The 19053-nt window shown below is 36.3% G+C and overlaps 1 protein-coding gene across 2 annotated transcripts in view; it reads left to right on the top strand.

The window, feature by feature from the left end:
* Nucleotides 1-19053, top strand: part of LOC307189185 (uncharacterized protein) — a 347413-nt gene that overhangs the window by 59697 nt on the left and 268663 nt on the right. The window contains exon 1 of one of the 2 annotated variants that reach the window (XM_079927000.1): nt 10608-11651. The exons of the other annotated variant lie outside the window; for it this stretch is intronic. The gene's annotated coding sequence lies outside the window, so the exon portion shown is untranslated. Of the gene's footprint in view, nt 1-10607; nt 11652-19053 lie in introns of those variants that run through there. 2 annotated transcript variants of the gene reach the window in all.

Genomic DNA, 19053 nt, shown 5'->3' with positions numbered 1-19053 from the left:
GTGTAGCATGCTCTGTGTTATTTGAGAGAGAGAAATTGTTTAATAGCTTTAAATTTTTGATAGTCAACCTCTTCTCCTGATTGTACCACCTTTGAGGGATAAGAGTTCTCTGAAAATTAAGTGGTCCTTGAAATTAATATATCTGGGCTGGTTTCTAGGGAGAGTTAAACATAGATAATGGTGTCTTTATGTCCTTTCCTTCCTGCCCATTTTCGCTGACTAAGGGTTTTCTAATTACTTGACCACAATGTAAATAGATCAGATCAGCAACTTAATATCACTCGTGTATGGGAATAAATAGCCATTAATATAATTACTGGCACCTATTATAATACAAAATGTGAGAAGATCATTATGTCTCTTGACAGGATGTACCTTTAAATCATATTCTCTCCCACCACACAGAGTCAGATAGTGGGCAGTAAAGAGATAGGGACAAAATAATGGAAAACTACACATATCTCATTCCAGTTCCCCCATAACAACCAAAAGCATTATGACATGCTTAATGCAAATATCTTACAGAAATTTCACAGCATTTCCAGTTGGCAATCCACTCAGTAGCCATACATTTAGCTGCTATAAACAAGATGGGAGCTATGATCTGACCTGTTAAGTGAAATTAAATTAAAAATAAAAATTTCATATATAAGCTCTATCTATTATTAATTTATGCTTGTCTGGGTGTTTTATTTGGTTTCAGTAACAAAATATTCTACAAATTTCAGCCCATATGATCTTTTATCCTTGAGGTAGTTATAATGTACAGAGGGATATCTTATTTCTAGCAAAATAAGTGATGCTGTTCAAATGCTTTCAAAGACATACAGCAGGTTTTTAGAATTCATGAAAGGTTACTTTATAAGTGAGCATATTTTTGACATGACTGCATATCTCTAGGTTTGTACAGTAGTAAGAATGCATTTGTTTCCTATTGCTGTCATAACAAATTACCACAAACTTAGTGACTTAAAGCGACATAAATTTATTATCTTGCAATTCTGCAGGTCAGAGGTCCAACACAAGTCTCACTGGGCTAAAATCAAGGTGTTGGTAGGGTTTTTTGTTCCTTCCTAGAGGCCCTATCAGAAAATTTGCTTCCTTGTTTTTCCCACCTTCTAGAGGCCTCTGATGATCCTTGCCTGTTGGTCTGTTTCCATCATTTTCAAAGCTAGCAAGGGTGTATGGTGTCCTCCTTACTCACATCTCCCTCTGGCTCTCACTTCTTCCACTTTTAAGGATACTTTTATTTTATTATTATTATTATTATTATTTTTTTTTTTTTGCGGTACGCGGGCCTTTCTCTGCTGTGGCCTCTCCCGTTGTGGAGCACAGGCTCCGGACGCGCAGGCTCAGCAGCCATGGCTCACGGGCCCAGCCGCTCTGCGGCATGTGGGATCTTCCCGGACCGGGGCATGAACCCGTGTACCCTGCATCGGCAGGCGGACTCTCAACCACTGTGCCACCAGCGAAGCCCAGGATACTTTTAATTATATTCAGCACTCTCAGACACTTCGGGATGATCTCCTTATTTTAATATTAGTTGACAAATACATTAGTTAGAGTTCTCCAGAGTAACAGAACAAATTGGATGTGTATACACATATGTGGAGAGAGATTTATTTTGAAGAATTGGTTCATGCAATTGTGAGGGCTCGCAAGTCCAAAATCTGTGGCAAAGCCCTCAGGGTGGAGGCCCAGGGAAGAGTTGATGTTGAGTTCAAGGCTGAAAGCAGTCTGGGGCAGAATCCCCTCTTTCTCAGGGCACCATAGCCTTTTCAGTCTTCAGTTGCTTGGATGAGGCCCACCTACGTTATGGAAAGTAATCTGTTTTATGCCAAATACCGAATTAAATGTTAATCTCAACTAAAAAATACTTTCAGAGCACATCTAGACTGCTATTTGACTAAATATTTGGGTACTCTGGCCTAGCTAGCAAGTTGACATACAAAATTAACTGTCACAAGTGGTAACCTTAATTCCATCTGTAATCTGAATTCCCCCTTGCCATAGAATCTAACTTATCTGTAGGTTCCAGGATGTTGACATCATTTGGAGGTCACTATTATGCATACCACAATGTGTGTGTTTCTGTCTGTGCATGTTTTTATTTGTATCTGTTCTTTGCCCACATTTTTGTTTGTATTTGTCCTTTGCCCACAACCCTGTACAAAGCCTATTCACACCAAAAACTTATAGCATGAATATGTAACCATATCCTTCCCAGACTTTTCTCTAATCTCTTTCTTCCTAACCTGCTATAATAGTATAAATTCAATTTTTGGCAATATGTCTTGTGGTTCTTTTGTTTCTCTGAAGCTTCCACTTTTTGTTGCAATATTTGACTTTTTTTTTCCTTATAATTTTGAGTGTTTGCCACCTTTGTGGTCTTATACAAATTAACCTCTCTAAACCTGAGAATCCTCGTCAATGGTATGGATTTAACAGTCATTGAGATTTTGGTGTAAAATAAATAAGGTAGTACATGTATAACCTCTGTGGAATGCCTGGCTCATTAAAAAAGGTTAACATTAATCTTGATATTTTGATAATTGTTATAGATGGTAGCTATTAGTACATTTGCCATATTTAGTGATAAAATTTTCCCAAGTAATTTTTATATATAAATATTATCTGGGTTATGTTTTTTATATATTTTAAACTTCCATTCAGTGTAAAATGTTGGCTTAAATCTTGGTGATTTTGTGTACTTCATTGAAAATTGAGTAGTTATTCTTCATCTTAAAATCCACCAAATATCCACCTATATTTTTCTTTGTGTGTTTTTCATTTTTATATACTACTTTTGAAGTAGTATATAAAAGTACTTTTGAAGCACAGACTGTGTACCTGCTTTAAAGTTCTCTTAGCATGACTCACAGAGATATCTGAGGAGCTAATCTTCGGAAGTGACAACACTATACATCCACTAAGTTACATTTCTTTTCTTTATGGAAACTCAGACAGACTCCATTTTCAGCCTCCTGACCTTAGGTAGGGCTATATAACTGAGTTCAGGCCAAAGATATGAAGGGGATGGGGGCTGGATGCCACTTTTTTGGAGCTCTTAGTAAAGCTTCCCCCATAGTCCTCCATGCTGTCTCCCTCTAGGCCCTTGTCTGCTGGCCAGATTATAAGGCCTTAGGGGATGGAAAAGCCTCAAGTTGGAAGCAATCTGAGTTCCTAAAAATCTGACGGAACAGAACCCTGGCCAGCATTGTACTGTGATGTGAGTGAGAGTGAAGGAAAACACAAATGAAAAACAACTCTCTTCCATTAAGCCTAAGGTGGTAGTTACAGTAGTAGGCCTATGTTGACTAATAAATAGCCCTGTACTAGTTCTACTACTCTAAGACCAAGAGAGCACTTAAATTAGGCTGGGTTGTTCTAGAAACGCTAAAGGTGGAAAATGAGGTTTGAGTTGTTACCTGAGTATACTGTATACTTCATTAAATTAAATATTGCATGCATAGCCTTATGAAAATGTTGCTACATAAAAAGAGGTTAATATCAGTCTTACTCTTCTGAAAGTTTTTATGCAAACCACTTAAATTCTCTATGCTGATTTTCACCAGTTTAATCATATAGTAATTCCTAAATGCATTCAAACTATTTTTGTATATGAAGCTGTATGTTACTAGTTATAATTATGACTACATGTAAATCTATATGAACATAGCTATGTCTACTATTGATGTTTCGTATGCCCATCTTGGAAATATATGCAAACTGGCAATCTATACTGGATATACTTTTCCAATACAGGCATACTTCATTCTTTTGCACTTTTCTTTTTTCTTCATTCTATTTCACTTTGATTTATTGCACTTTGCATATATTGCATTTTATAATAAGTTGAAGGTTTGTGGCAACCCTGCGTGGAGCAAGGCTATTGGTGCCATTTTCCCAACAACATTACATTATTTTTTTTAAATTAAGGTATGTACATTTTTTGGCATAATGCTATTGCACACTTAATAGACTACAGCATAGTGTAAATATAACTTATATGAACTGGGAAACAAAAAATTTATGTGATTCACTTTATCATGAAACTCCCTTCATTGGGGTGGTCTGGAACAGAATGCACAGTATCTCCAAGGTATACATCTAATCTTGATACAACAAATTTACTCAATTAAAGTGAAATAAATTTTCAATAATAACCGCCAATAGTTTTCAGTATTCTTTTTTGTCATTCACTATATCACCTTTGAGTAGCTTTCTATTTTTTATTTTTTATAAGTTTATTTATTTTTGGCTGCATTGGGTCTTCGTCACTGTGCATGGGCCCTCAATAGTTGCTGCGAGTGGGGGCCGCTCTTCATTGTGGTGTGCGGGCTTCTCATTGCCGTGGCCTCTCCTGCTGCAGAGCACGGGCTCTAGGCATGTGGGCTTCAATAGTTGTGGCATGCGAGCTCTAGAGCAGAGGCTCAGTACCTGTGGCACACGGGCCCAGCTGCTCCACGGCATGCGGGATCTTCCTGGACCAGGCCTCGAACCTGTGTCCCCTGCGTTGGTAGGAGGATTCTTAACCACCGCACCACCAGGGGAGGCCTGAGTAGCTTTTTAAAACAGGTTATTTTAAGTCCTTGTGACTGAAGAAAGTGTTAGTGTAAAATATATTTTCTATAAACTCTTTTGTTGTATTCAAGCTGATATTTTCATATCATTTTGAAAGATCAAGTTGTGATTTTGAAAGACATAAACATACCAAATAAAGGCATTAACATTCTCTCATGTATTCTGGTTCAATATAAAATTAGTGTATATGTATGCTTATATGTGCATTACAGATATTTTATATCTGTACACATATTATATATATATACACACATGTATATGCATGTATCATATGTACATATGGAATAAAAATTAAATTTTTTGAAATCTGATTTGTAATTGGTTGTCAGAATTTGCAAACACTAGAATTATCCAGTGTTCAAATTTCTCCTGACAACTAGGGTTGTCATTCTTTTGGACTAACCTGTAACAATTTAGAAATTTGCAATAGCTTGCAGGATTTAAAAATTAATTTTATATTACTACATTTGTATTTTATAGTATTATATTAGCAACATTATACTAGCTTTGGAGCCTGGTTTCACTAGTGTCCTTTATACTGATGTTCTGAAGAACCCAAACACGTTCACTTGAAACAGTGAAAGCTTTCCAACTCCAGTGCAGTTGGTTTTATTTAAATTATACTTTCAGACTACTATCTAAATGTTTGAAGCCAAAATAATTAAATACACTGTATACTTATCAAATGATTCCTAAGCCATTGGTCAAATAAATTATGTTATCCTGGCAAATACTGCTAAGATGTGTGATTTTTGCTTTTAATGAACAACATATAGCAGTGAAGCAAAACAAATATTTGACCAGAATTAAAAGACCTTGTAAGGCTATCAAATTCCCATTGAAGTATGACTTATGATATTAATACTTTTAACCTTGCAGAAGATCTAAAAAATAGACGTAATTTTAGTTGAACAAACTACACCAATTATCTGCTTGTCAACAGTTGACAAATCATTTATTTTCACAGTTCAATGTGATGATAAACAATAAAAATGTCTTTTACTATAATCAAAGTGTATTGCTGTATATCATTCAATGGCAATCTAGAGCAATTTTTAATTACTCTAAGGACAGATTTCTTTTTGACAATTGACTCAACAGAAAGTTAACCACTTGCTCACTTGATCAAATTACAAATGCTGGGAAGCAGAACTTTTATCTCTTGGGAGAAAATACAGTAGTTTGGTAATGAGTAATATTAGAATTCCTTAATATGGAAATCTTAACACTGCAAAAAAAATGTGAAAGTGAATTAAAGGACATATAATCATGTAATGTTTGGTCGTAAAAGGACACTTCTAATTAGCATTCCTCTACTTTATTCGCTTTACTATGCTAGAAATGATCAGTTCTGTGATTACATTATAGTTTCATTCAGAATTAACAAAAGACGTATTGCTATATAAGATATTTTCTTATATTTTCAGTTACATGAAAATTAACATAAAATTGCATTGATTCTACTTAGAATATAATAAACATGGCTAGTATAGGAAATTATACTTAGATATTGGTTTCAGTTTTCCAAAAAAAATGCTTGACATCTTTATTTATTTAATTGTAAAATGTAAATCAATACTAATCTCATTTCCAGGTTTCCAATTGCCTCAACAGCAGGTCATCTAATACTTCTTTTTTGACATCATCTGGACCTTACTTCCCATCAAATCCTTCCAAATTCAGAAATCTGAACAGTTTTACGTGTGTTGCTGCCACGACACTATGATTAGTACATTGTTCACAACTATAGGTGCTATGATATTGAAAGAAAAAAACAAAGAAAAGGATGAAATGACAGTTGAAGATAATTTAATAAAATAATTTTGTTCCTTCCTATATCTATATTTATGTTTTCATGAGAAGAAATATAAGACCTTTTCAATGTTGTTGTAATCAAATGATAGTATGAGTCAAGAGAAAATAGGTTTATATTTTAAGAAAAAGAGTAGACTTAAACTAATGACCTGTCCAAATGAGTAACAGAGCTGGTTAACTCATTTTTCCTCTTGGTTAAGCAATAAAGAAATTTATACTAAAATCTTAACTAGAATTAACATCAAAATACATAGCTCCATCCTGCAGAGTATTAATTATGGCAGATATTATATTGTTTGAACTTTACTGGCTACTTCCTAGAGATGTTATACGTCTGTTTTACCTGTCAGTCTCCTTAACTATATTTTTTGATATATCTTTTGTATACAAAAGAGTTAGTCTATTTGGGCCAACTTTTGCTTTATTCACTTTTCTTTTTCTTTATTCATTTTTGAGAGTTCAAAGTTTATTTATGAAAAGTATTAGTGATAACACTCTAGGTGCAACAAAGTGCTCATATCTAATAACAAATATTAACCGCCACAGTTGTGCTAGAAGTGAAAGGGAGGAAATGATACATTCTATTACATATGTACCCTAACTTCACAGATTTAAGGACATATATTGTCAAGACATCCAGGAGACATTCTATAAAATTTGAAGACAAGACTGTTTAATAACCTTTGGTTAGAAATTAAACTGCCCTATAAAATATCCTCTTTTCTTGAATTTGGTCCAGGACAGATTTATTTTTTTTTCAAATTCAGCTTTAAAATGACTCTTTAAGTGGCATGGACATATATACACTACCAAATGTAAAGTAGATAGCTAGTGGGAAGCAGCCACATAGCACAGGGAGATCAGCTCAGTGCTTTGTGACCACCTAGAGGGGTGGGATAGGTAGGGTGGGAGGGAGACGCAAGAGGGAGGGGATATGGGGATATATGTATATGTATAGCTGATTCACTTTGTTATAAAGCAGAAACTAACACACCATTGTAAAGCAATTATACTCCATAAAGATGTTAAAAAAAGAATGACTCTTTAAGAGGTAATATCAGGTAGAAACTTTCAAACCATTGGCTCCAGATGCCTAATTCCCTGATTTGCTGATTCATTTTATAAGCAATCTCAAAACCGTCAACTTACTCAACAACGAAAACTGTGAGCCTACAGTCTTTGCCGAAAAGGAAGTTTCTTTTCTTAAACAGCTGGTCTTTGAATGTTCAATTTAATGACTCACAAAATAAAAGCTATCAAATATTACCAAAGACATAGCCATTGTGCTTAGCTTTGCTCCAAGGAATCTGAGCACACCCAGACACTGAATTTGGCAGCAAAGCATTGTTCCTTCTGTCAGTGACACCTATACCTGATTTAAGGTGTCTTTGAGACAAGGCAAGAGCATTGAACTTGAGTTAAACCTAACCCAAGATCAAATACCTCAGAAACCAATGCAGATACTTTATTTGCCATGTCTCACAATTCTCCAACCAGAATGATACAAACCTAAGCTCAGCATTTTTATGAATAATTTGTGAGATAGTCTCCTTTCTGTGGAACTCAATTTCTTGAGCACACCTAAAGTATCATAATGAGGAAATGGTATAGTTCAGAGCCACTAAAGGAATTCAAATAATGTTCTCCCTGGAGGTTAGTTATCCCAAAGAAAACTGCCTTAAAAATGAAAATGCCGGTGGATTAAAACCCTTTGTTGTTGTCAAGGATATAACTTAAATAAGAGTTAAAGGGAGACTTGGCATTCTACCTAGCATTTATACTTATTGTAGGGGAACGTTTTTTTTTTGTTTTTTTTTTTTTTGGTTTTTTTTTTTTTGCGGTACGCGGGCCTCTCACTGTTGTGGCCTCACCCGCTGCGGAGCACAGGCTCCAGACGCGCAGGCTCAGCGGCCATGGCTCACGGGCCCAGCCGCTCCGCGGCATGTGGGATCTTCCCGGACCGGGACATGAACCCGTGTCCCCTGCATCGGCAGGCGGACTCTCAACCACTGCGCCACCAGGGAAGCCCAGGGAACGTTTTATTTTACCTTTCTCCATGACTTTCAGGAAAAGAAAAAAAATATAGGAAGTATGATGTCATGTACAATAATATTGTAAACCAGAAGGAAGAGTGTATATAGGTTTTTTTGTTTGTTTTTAACGTCACTAAATTCACATTAGGAAAACAATGACTAACTGCTCTTTAAATGGCTTATAATTTTTGTCAGTAGTAACAGATTTTTACCACTACAGTTGAACTATAGTAAATTTTACTTGAAGGTCAGTGAATACCTGATATTTATATACTAGAATAGTGTCATCTGTATACAGAGGGAGTCTACAAGTCAAATATTGCTTTGGTAATGCTGGTAACCCCATATTTTGTTTTTACATGTGAACTTCCTTTGATCAGCTATGGTTTCTCTAATACAATTAACACTTCATATATTTAAAAACCATAAAATTTGTGAGTGATTACCATAATTAATATTAGTGTGTAATATTTTATTCCAACTTTTGTTAAATGAAATCAACTTTGGATGAAAAAGCATTCAATTCTGCTTGAAATAAGCAGTGTTTAATAGGTGTCAGGTTTATTTAAATTAGAAGAGTACTAGCACATGCGCATACACACACATACACACACAAATGCACGAATGAGGAAAGCTCCAAGGTGTTACAACAAATTTCTTACTATTGGTAATGCCTTAATGGCAGAAATGTATGAAGAAAAATATTTTAAAATCTTTATAAGAACATTCAAAAAATGAAACAATTGCAAAGTAATGATTACCAAATATTTTAAAATAAGTAACTCATTTTCAGTAAGCAATTTACTATGTATTTTAACATATATAAAAAATATATGATAGGAAAAATCCAACAGATGTAAAGATTAAACAATACATTTTTAAAAATTTAATAGAGTTTAGTTTTAGAGAAGTTTTAGGTTTATAGAAAAATTGAGCAGAATGTTCCCATATACCTCCACTCTCCTCACACAGTTTCTCCTATTATTAAAATCTTGCATAATTGTGGTGGCTTTGGTACAAGTGAGGTACCAATACCCATCCATCATTATTTGCTAAAGTCCATAGTTTACATAAGGGTTTACTCTTTGTGTTATAATTCTATGGTTCTGACAAACACATAATGTCATATATCCACCATCACAGGGTTAAACAGAACAGCTTCAATGCCCTAAAATCCCCTGTTTCCATGTGCTCATCCCTCCCTTCCTCCTCTTGAGCCCCTGGAAAATCCTGATCTTTTACATTTCTATGGTTTTCCCCTTTACAGATGGCATAAAGTGGAATTTTACAGCATGTAGCTCTTTCACACTGGCTCCTTTTACTTAGAAATATGCATTTGAGGTTCCTCCATGTATTTTCATGGTTTGATAGCACACCTCCTTATTTCTGTTAATCAGATTAAATTGTAGAAATGTGCCACAGCTTATCAATTTACCTATTGAAGAACATCTTGGTTGCTTCCATGTCTTGGTTATTATGAACAAACCTCTTATAAACAGTAGTTGAAGGTTTTTGTGTATACTTAAGTTATCAACTCATTTGGGTAAATTATCTAGGAGCATGATTTTTGTATTTTTATGTTAAGACTACATTTAGTTTTTAAAGAAACTGCCAAACTGTATTCCAAAGTGGCTGTACAATTTTGCATTCCCATCAACAATGAATGAGAGTTCCTATTGCTCCACATTCTCTCCAGCATACGGTCTTGTCAGTGTTTTAGATTTCGTGTGTAGTGATTTCTCATTGGTGTTTTAATTTGCATTTCCCTGATGACATATGATGTTGAACATCTTTTCATATGCTTATTTGTCATCTGTATGTCCTCTATCATGAGGGGTCTTTTCAGATATTTTGCTCATTTACTAATAGCTTTTTAAAAAATGATTATTGTTGAATGTTTAGAGTTCTTTGTATATTTTGGATACAAGTCCTTTATCAGAAATATGTTATGCAAATATATTCTCCCAGTCTATGTTTTTTTTTTATTCTCTGAAGAGTATGTTAGAGCAAAAGATTTTAATTTTAATGAAATCTGACTTATCAATTATTTCTTTCATGGATTGTGCTTTTGATGTGGTATCTAAAGGGTTGCTACCAAACTGAAGGTCACCTAGATAGTCTGTGCTATCGTGTCAAAGTTTAATAGTTTCATGCTTTACATTTAGATCTGTGATCCATCTTGAATTAATTATTGTGATATATAAGGTCTGTATCTAGATTTTTTTATTGAAGTATAATTGACTTACAATATTATGTTAGGTCCAGGAATACAACATAACGATTCTATATTTTTATATATTTCAAAATGATCACGATGATGGGAGGGCGGGGCTTAGGGCAGGGGTTCCTGGTTCCGCCCTCCCGCCCGCGCCACCGGAATTTGGGCGGGGCAGCGGAAGTCGTTCAAGGAGGTTGGTGACGACTTGCCTACGTCGAGGGGAGCGCCAACTCCTGTTTCCCGCGCGTCCCCGGGAGGCCTTGGGAACAGCCGAGGCGTCGCGGCCCGGGGAAGGGAGCGGAAGTCAACGTCGAAGCCGCGGAAGGAGGGGCGGCTGGCGCCTTGAGGCCGGTTCCCTGTACTCCTGCGCGAACGCGGGGTGTGAGACTGGAGTGTGGCCGCGCGGTGCTTTCTGCAGATGGCAGTGGCCTAGAGCGCACCTAGCTTCTGGTGCTTAAGTCTGAATGGCGGGAGCCTGATGGCTCGGGCTTCAGTGTGACTCCTCGGATTCCCCAACCAACCTCTCCAAGGGGCTCCCATTTCTGAGAGTGAGGTCTGCATTTCTGTGGTGCTCAAGTGGGAAACTGGCAGAAGAAATGCGGGGGAAACTTACAGGTTAAGGGACACAGGACTTGAAAGGTATTTGATGGTGCCAGAAAAGGATATGGCAAGCAAGAATATTTGTTTAAATTGAAGTCAAGGCCTTCCTTCTTAGTGGAGCTTCCCAGATAAGAAAGGACTAGCTCTCAGAAGTTTACCCCTTTTCAAAATGCCTGTTGTTGAGGGAAGATGTGGCCAGGGAAGGATGGACCATCTGTGGCAAAATATCTGGGAATCCCTGCCTGCAACTCAGAGTTGAAGTGGAGTGATGACATGGTGCAACACTTCAGCCAGTTTTTGGGTAATTGGAAACATTCTATTCCTCAAGGCAGAAAATTGCAAGAACTCAGAAATATGGCAGTGGACTAAGCTTCTGGACTGACATGAAGATGACTTCAGAAGTAAGTGTTAACGGATAATTAGAAAATTTAGAATACCCAGGGATGTCAATAGCCTGAATAAAAAGATTGGGCTTTCTTGGGGGGAAAAAAAAATCACCATGATAAGCTAGTTACCATCTATCACCATATGAAATTATTACAATATTATTGACTATTTTCCTTATGGTGTATGTTACTTCCCTCTAATTTATTTTGTAGCTGGCACTTTGTATGTCTTAACCTCCTTCATCTGTTTAACTCGCTCTCCTCCTACCCCCGCCCCCCCATCTATGGCAACCACCAATTCTCTGTATCTATGAATCTATTTCTTTTTTATGTTGTTTTGTTTTTTAGATTCCACGTATTGGTGAACTCATGCAGCATTTGCCTTTCTCTCTGACTTACTTCACTCAGCATAATACTCTCTAGGTTCATCCATGTTGTCCCAAATGGCTGAGTAATATTCCGTTTTATACACACAAACACACACATATATACACACCACATCTTTATCCATTCATCTATGGGTGGGCACTTAGGTTGCTTTCATATCTTGGCTATTATAAATAATGCCAAAATGAACTTAAAGGTGCATATATCTTTTCAAATTGGTGTTTGTTTTCTTTCGAAAAATACCAAGGAGTGGAATTTCTGGCTCATATGGTGATTCTGTTTTTAATTTTTTGAAAATTGTTACCATACTGTTTTCAATAGTGACTACACCAATTTACATTCCTACCAACTGTGCAAAAGGGTTCCCTTTTCTCCATATTCTTGCCAACATTTATTATTTGTTGTCTCTTTGATGACAGCCATTTTGACAGGTGTGAGATGATATCTCATTGTGGTTTTGATTTGTATTTCCCTGATAATTAGTGATGCTGAGTGTCTCTTCATTTGTCCCTTTGCCGTCTGTATGTCTTCCTTGGAAAAATGCCTATTCATGTCCTCTGCCCGTTTTTTAATTGGGTTGTTTGTTTTCTTGGTATGGAGTTGTATGAATTCTTTATATTTCAGATTTTAACTCCTTATCAGCTATATCATTTGCAAATATCTTGTCCCATTCAGTAGACTGCCTTTTTGTTTTGTTGACAGTTTCCTTTGCTGTGCAAAAGCTTTTTAGTTTGATGTAGTCCTTTTTGTTTACTTTTGCTTTTGTTTCCCTTGCCCAAAGAAACAGATCCAAAAAATATTGCTAAGACCAATGTCAAAGCGCATACTGCCTATGTTTTCTTCTAGGACTCTAATGGTTTCAGGTATTACATTTAAGTCTTTAATCCATCTTGAGGTTTTTTTTTTTGTATATGGTATGAGAATGGGAAAAGAGGTTTATTTATAAAGATGTGAGATTATTTTGAGGGATGATGAGAATATTCTCTCTCCTGATTCTGGAGGGAGTTTACATGACTTTATACAGTTTTGAAAGTTCTTAGGATTGTACACATAAAAAAGGGAAATTTACTGTACCTAAATTATTGCTCTGTAAAAAAACTACAAAAATTCCATGAGTATGCCTTGCAGAGTGGTGGATAATAAAGATGAGTTTTAGGGAAAGGCCTCCAGCTATTAATATCTATAGGACTTCGGGAGTGAAAGGTTTAGGAGCGTCTTTTGACTATTTTTTACAGCTTAAAATACTTAACTCTTATGTGATTTAGTTTCTTCATCTTTGAAATCAGAATTCAAGCATTCCTTTGTTCATCCAATTAAGAATAGCATATAACTATTTCTAGTATACAAAAAATTTAGTATGTACTGGTATACTTAATGCCACTGTTTAGGATTTCAGAAGGATTTATATAACCTGTATATAATCAATTAACAAAACAAAGATAAATATTTTGTAATTTAAAAAAGTAATACACGTATATAGTTTTTTCTCATAGCATATTCATGATGGCTTACAAAAAACCCCAGCATTCTTCTTCCTCAACTTCCTGCAACCTCTAATCCGGATTCCCAGAATCTGTTTTAACTCTTTGAACTCTTTTTCCGGGCTTTGCCTCCATATTTCTATTACTTGATTTTTCAGATTTAAGTGTATTGTTTCGACTTACTATTATGGTAGTGGAGGATTAGGCACTTCTGCACTACCTTATTCTCCATATATACACCATATATACATATGTATATGTATATTTACATATATATATTTGTGTGTGTATGTACATATATATATATAAAATATGTAATAACAGTGTTCAATTTGAAAACACAGTATAATCTACTCTTTTTTCCTGAGATTCTGAAATTTCAAATTAGTGTTCTACAACTGGTTGATTTTTATTGTCTTCACTTGGGCAGCCTTTTACTTGGAGACGTATGCTATTCACAGGGTTGTTATTTCTTTATTTCCATGCTTCCGCAGCAGGTTTCTCTGTGTTCTCATTCTGGTGCTGGCAACAATTGCCTGTTAATATCCCTGAGTTCATCTCCCATTTTTCTTAAGGCTTTTATTTTCCATATTTTGTTTTTTTTCCTTCATGTGGCCTTTCTTTAACTCTGTCTTTTAAGGCTTCCAATGATTATTTTTATTTCATGTATTTTTAATTTTTAAAAACTTATATTCTCAGATGTTTCTTTTAATGTTATGTTATTTTTTATATAAATACCAAGACCTTCTAATTTCTCTACAGTATATTACATTTTAAAAAATGTTTTCTTCTCATTTCTTTGTTTGGGAGAATATTTCTTCACCTCTCTTGATGATTTCTTCTGTGAGTTAGTAAACCTTTACCATAAAACACCTGATATCTCTCAGCCCCCTAACCACAATGTAATAAGCCAGGGCAGGTGAATTTTGAAAACCAAATTGTGAGTTTCAAAGGTAAAAATGAGCATGTATTAGTCTGCGCCCTCCTTTTTTCTGTCTCTTGGAATCAAGTTGACTATCTAGGTCACACATTGCTGTGTTCCAGGCACAAGCTCTGCCCCTTAGAGGCAGAGGTGAGGGGGCTTGGATCCAGCACTGGTATTTGTTGCCATGTTTGGATAATTCTGAGATCTGTATTAAGAAGCACACTTGCCTATGAATATAAGTTGAAGTGCCCAGGAATAGTTTTATCTATCAGTAACAAAGATGACACTTTAATCTTCTATTTGCCAACTCTCAGAGTTATTTCTCAAATAGTTTGATATTGACAGGCGAAGTAGGTATTGCTCATCACTCCTACCCCCATTAAGATATTAATACCCAGAATTATTATTTTCTCTCTGAATTACTGTTTTCTTGAATTTGTTTGCTTTTATCTCTCTCCTATAGCTTCCTCCAATACCAAATTTATATTTAAGAGTGAAGCAGTAAGAGCCATTAAAAGTTCATGTGAAGTGGTGAGATTTATCTAGCACGGAATTTCTCAACAGCAGCACTATTGGCATTTTGAACTGGGTATTCTTTGTTGTAGAGGGGCTGTCCTGTGCACTGTGAGATGTTTTAGCATCATCTCTAGTTTATACCCATTGGATGTCAGTAGCATCCCCTCAGTTGTATTAAAAAAATGCTTCTAGACTTAGCCATATATCACCTGGGGGCAACATCACCCCCAGTGGAGAACCACTTATCTAGGGTGGCATGGGAAAAGGTTGGCAACATTTTTGTAAGACCCACAAGTATTAATTACCAGTAGGGTTTTTCATTCAAGTATTTAGATTCTCTAGCTTCATAGAAAGTCTTGATGTCAGGTAGTCAATCTTCCAATTTTATTTTTCTTCTGACTTCTAAATGTTTGGTTGATACATCTTTATTGACTTGTGTTATTCTATAATCTTTATCTCTTTAAAAATCACCTTTCTGTTATTTTAAAGGGGTTCTGACCCGAAGAGGAGGCACATGTGTAATTATTTGTGGTTAATTTTACATGTTTGAATGGAATACAGGCAGCATTTGTAGCCCAAAATGGCTCAGATATTCTAGGTTGTTTATTCATTTATTCACTTAAGAAATACTTATTTAAGGTATAGAGTTTCTATAATTCAATGTTATCTATAAGACTTCAGAGAATTAATGACATTAATGTCAAGCATAGATCACTAAGTTTCAGATTAAAAGTTGCTACAAATATCTCTTAGTTTATAAGGAACATAGCTATTTTTAGGTTATATGAGAAATCCAATTTAATAAAAAACATCTCTGGATCTGTTTAATCAGTATGAGATGGCCTGTTTATTTTCTCATTTATATACAGTAAATATGTAAAATGCCCCATAGAGTTTTCCTGATTGAAATAACTGGTTTTAAATACTTCCTGTTATGGACTGAATCTTATCCCTCAAAATTCATATGCTGAAGTCCTAAACCTTCAGAATATGACTTATTTGGAGATAGGTTCTTTAAAGAGGTAATTAAGTTAAAATGAGGTCATACTTGTGGGCCCTGATCCAATATGACCAGTGTCTTTTTTTTTTTTTTGCGGTACGCGGGCCTCTCCCGTTGCGGAGCACAGGCTCCAGACGCGCAGACTCAGCGGCCATGGCTCACGGGCCCAGCCGCTCCGTGGCATGTGGGATCCTCCCGGACCAGGGCACGAACCCGCGTCCCCTGCATCGGCAGGTGGACTCTCAACCACTGCGTCACCAGGGAAGCCCTGACCAGTGTCTTTATAAGAGAGAAGATTAAAATAGACAAACAGAGGGAAGACCATGTGAAGATGGAGGGAGAAGATAGCCAACTACAAGCCAAAAAGGCCTCAGAAGAAAGGAGTCCTACTTACATCTTCATTTCAGACTTATAGCCTCCAGAATTGTGAGAAAACATATTTCTGTTACTTACGCCACCTAGTCAGCAGCACTTTGCTATGGCAGCCCTAGCGAACTAATACACCTCTTAAATGCTCACTTAAGTGACAGTAAAGGGAGAAAAGAGCATAAACCCACAAAGAGAGAAAAGGAGACAAAAGCAACAAATGGTTATTAATTTATCATGTCAACCCAAGCTAGCAAAGGGGGATCCCTGAAAACACCAGTTCCCATCACAGAACTTGGAAAGGTTTCAAGAACTGATGTGAAAGTGGGGGGGCTTCCCTGGTGGCGCAGTGGTTGGGAGTCTGCCTGCCGATGCGGGGGACATGGGTTTGTGCCCCGGTCTGGGAGGATCCCACGTGCCGCGGAGCAGCTGGGCCCTTGGGCCATGGCCGCTGGGCCTGCACGTCCGGAGCCTGTGCTCCGCGGCGGGAGAGGCCACAGCAGTGAGAGGCCCGCATACCGCAAAAAAAAAAAAAAAAAAACACGAAAGTGGGAAAGAGGGCAGATTCTAAACCTGTATAAGAAACTGTGGCACTGTAGCGCCCTGAGATTCCACCCTCACCTCCACTTCCACGTCATGATCGCATTTCACACTATAAGAAGGCTTGGAGGCATTCAACCAGAGTTTGTACTCAGAAACAAAGGCGTTAAGACAGCTGAAGATAGGAAAAATAAGACCTCCACTCTGCCTGCACTCGTACCCTATCACTTGTCTCACAGAATGATGACAGCCAGGCATTCTACTTTGGCTTGACGTTAGTACATTTGTCATTGAGCAAATAATAAAGCCACTTACAAAATAACAGTACATAATTGCACTTAATATGTAATATGCATATAGATCCATATTAAGTTAACTATATAGTAATTATTAACCGTAATATTAGTTCTATGGATTAGGTGCTCTTACTGTTATTTTATTTTCTATTTGCACTCAATACACTGAAGGTTCCAAGAGGGCCAGCGATTGGGGATTGAGTCATTTTCTCACTGATTTGTTTCTAGTATGAAAATATATATCTCAAAATAGTAGGAGCTCAGAAAATATTGGATGAGCAAAGGAATGCTTGAATTCTTATTTCAAAGATGAAGAAACTAAATCACATAAGAGTTAAGTATTTTAAGTTGTAAAAAATAGTCAAAAGACGCTCCTAAACCTTTCACTCCCGAAGTCCTATAGATATTAATAGCTGGAGGCCTTTCCCTAAAACTCATCTTTATTATCCACCACTCTGCAAGGCATACTCATGGAATTTTTGTTGTTTTTTTACAAAGCAATAATTTAGGTACAGTAAATTTCCCTTTTTTATGTGTACAATCCTAAGAACTTTCAAAACTGTATAAAGTCATGTAAACTCCCTCCAGAATCAAGAGAGAGAATATTCTCATCATCCCTCAAAATAATCTCACATCTTTATAAATAAACCTCTTTTCCCATTCCCAGCCTTTGGCAACCACTGATCTGTTTTCTGTCCCTATACTTTTGCCTTTTGCAGAAGCTTGTATAAATGTAATCATTAAATGTCTTGTGTGACTGGTTTCCTTAACTTAGCAAGATGCTTTTGAGATGTCCCCCATGTACACTTTTTACATTTTTAATGTGTCAGTATTTCATTCCTTTACACTGCTACGTAGTATTCTATTAAGTAAATACATCACATTTTCTTTATTCATAAGTTGATGGATATTTTGTTTGTTTTCAGGTTTTGACAATTATGAATAAACCTGCAATAATCATTGGTATGCAGGCTTTCACGTAGGCATACGTCTTTATTTCGAGTGGGCAAATACTTAGGAGTATTGGATTGCTGAACCATACGATAAAAGTACACTTAACTTTTTAAGACACTGCCAAACCATTTTCCAAAGAGGATGTTCTTTTTGCATTGACACCAGATGCTCCAAAATGTCCCTAGCAGTTAGCATTTACAGTTTGCTTCTCTTTATTTTCATTTCTTCCTTTTCTTTGCCCTTTCTTTCTCTCTCTCTCCTCCTTTCCTTTCTTCCTTTCTTTCCTTTCTGCCATTCTCTTGGGTATATCGTGGTACCTCACAGTGGATTTAATTTTTATTTCCCTAATTAAGCATCTCCTCATATGCTTATTTGCCATGCCTACTCATGAATGTTTTATTCACATAAACCTAGGTTTGGATCTCAACTCTGTCTCTTCAAGAAAAATTTTAACCTTGTTCAGTTTAGTTAGTGCAGTTCATGCTTAAAATGCAATGAAATGTTTTTATGAGGATTAAGTAGGTTCACACATGACACACACATATCCTACATGAACAATACATGTTATTTTCCTTCCTCTTACTCAAGTTTTCATCTTTTCCTTTCTATGTTCAGAGGTACCACCTTCTGTAGGAATAAATCACAGGTACCCACAGACTGTCCTAACTCTGCCACTTCCAATCTTTCTTTCCTTGAGTTCATCTTATAGGCTACTCATTTTTCTTCAAAACTTACTTGGTATGTCAGTGTTCTGCTGAAAAACTCTACACACTGCCCCATAGCCTATGGAAAAAATGTATGATTTCAGCTTGTTCTTAATTTCCTTCAGAGTCTTTCCTGACTGGCTCTCTCCAATCTTATTTCAGATTAATCATATTTGTCTAAGGTAGTAAGTACACCATGGCTTTATTGTTATTTGTTATTTTCCCAAATAATGTATTTACCTCCACTT

The sequence above is a fragment of the Stenella coeruleoalba genome (assembly GCF_951394435.1).
Source record: "Stenella coeruleoalba genome assembly, chromosome: 1".
Lineage (NCBI taxonomy): Eukaryota > Metazoa > Chordata > Mammalia > Artiodactyla > Delphinidae > Stenella > Stenella coeruleoalba.
Note: the sequence above shows the minus strand (reverse complement) of the source record. Positions and strands in the feature narration are given on the sequence as shown.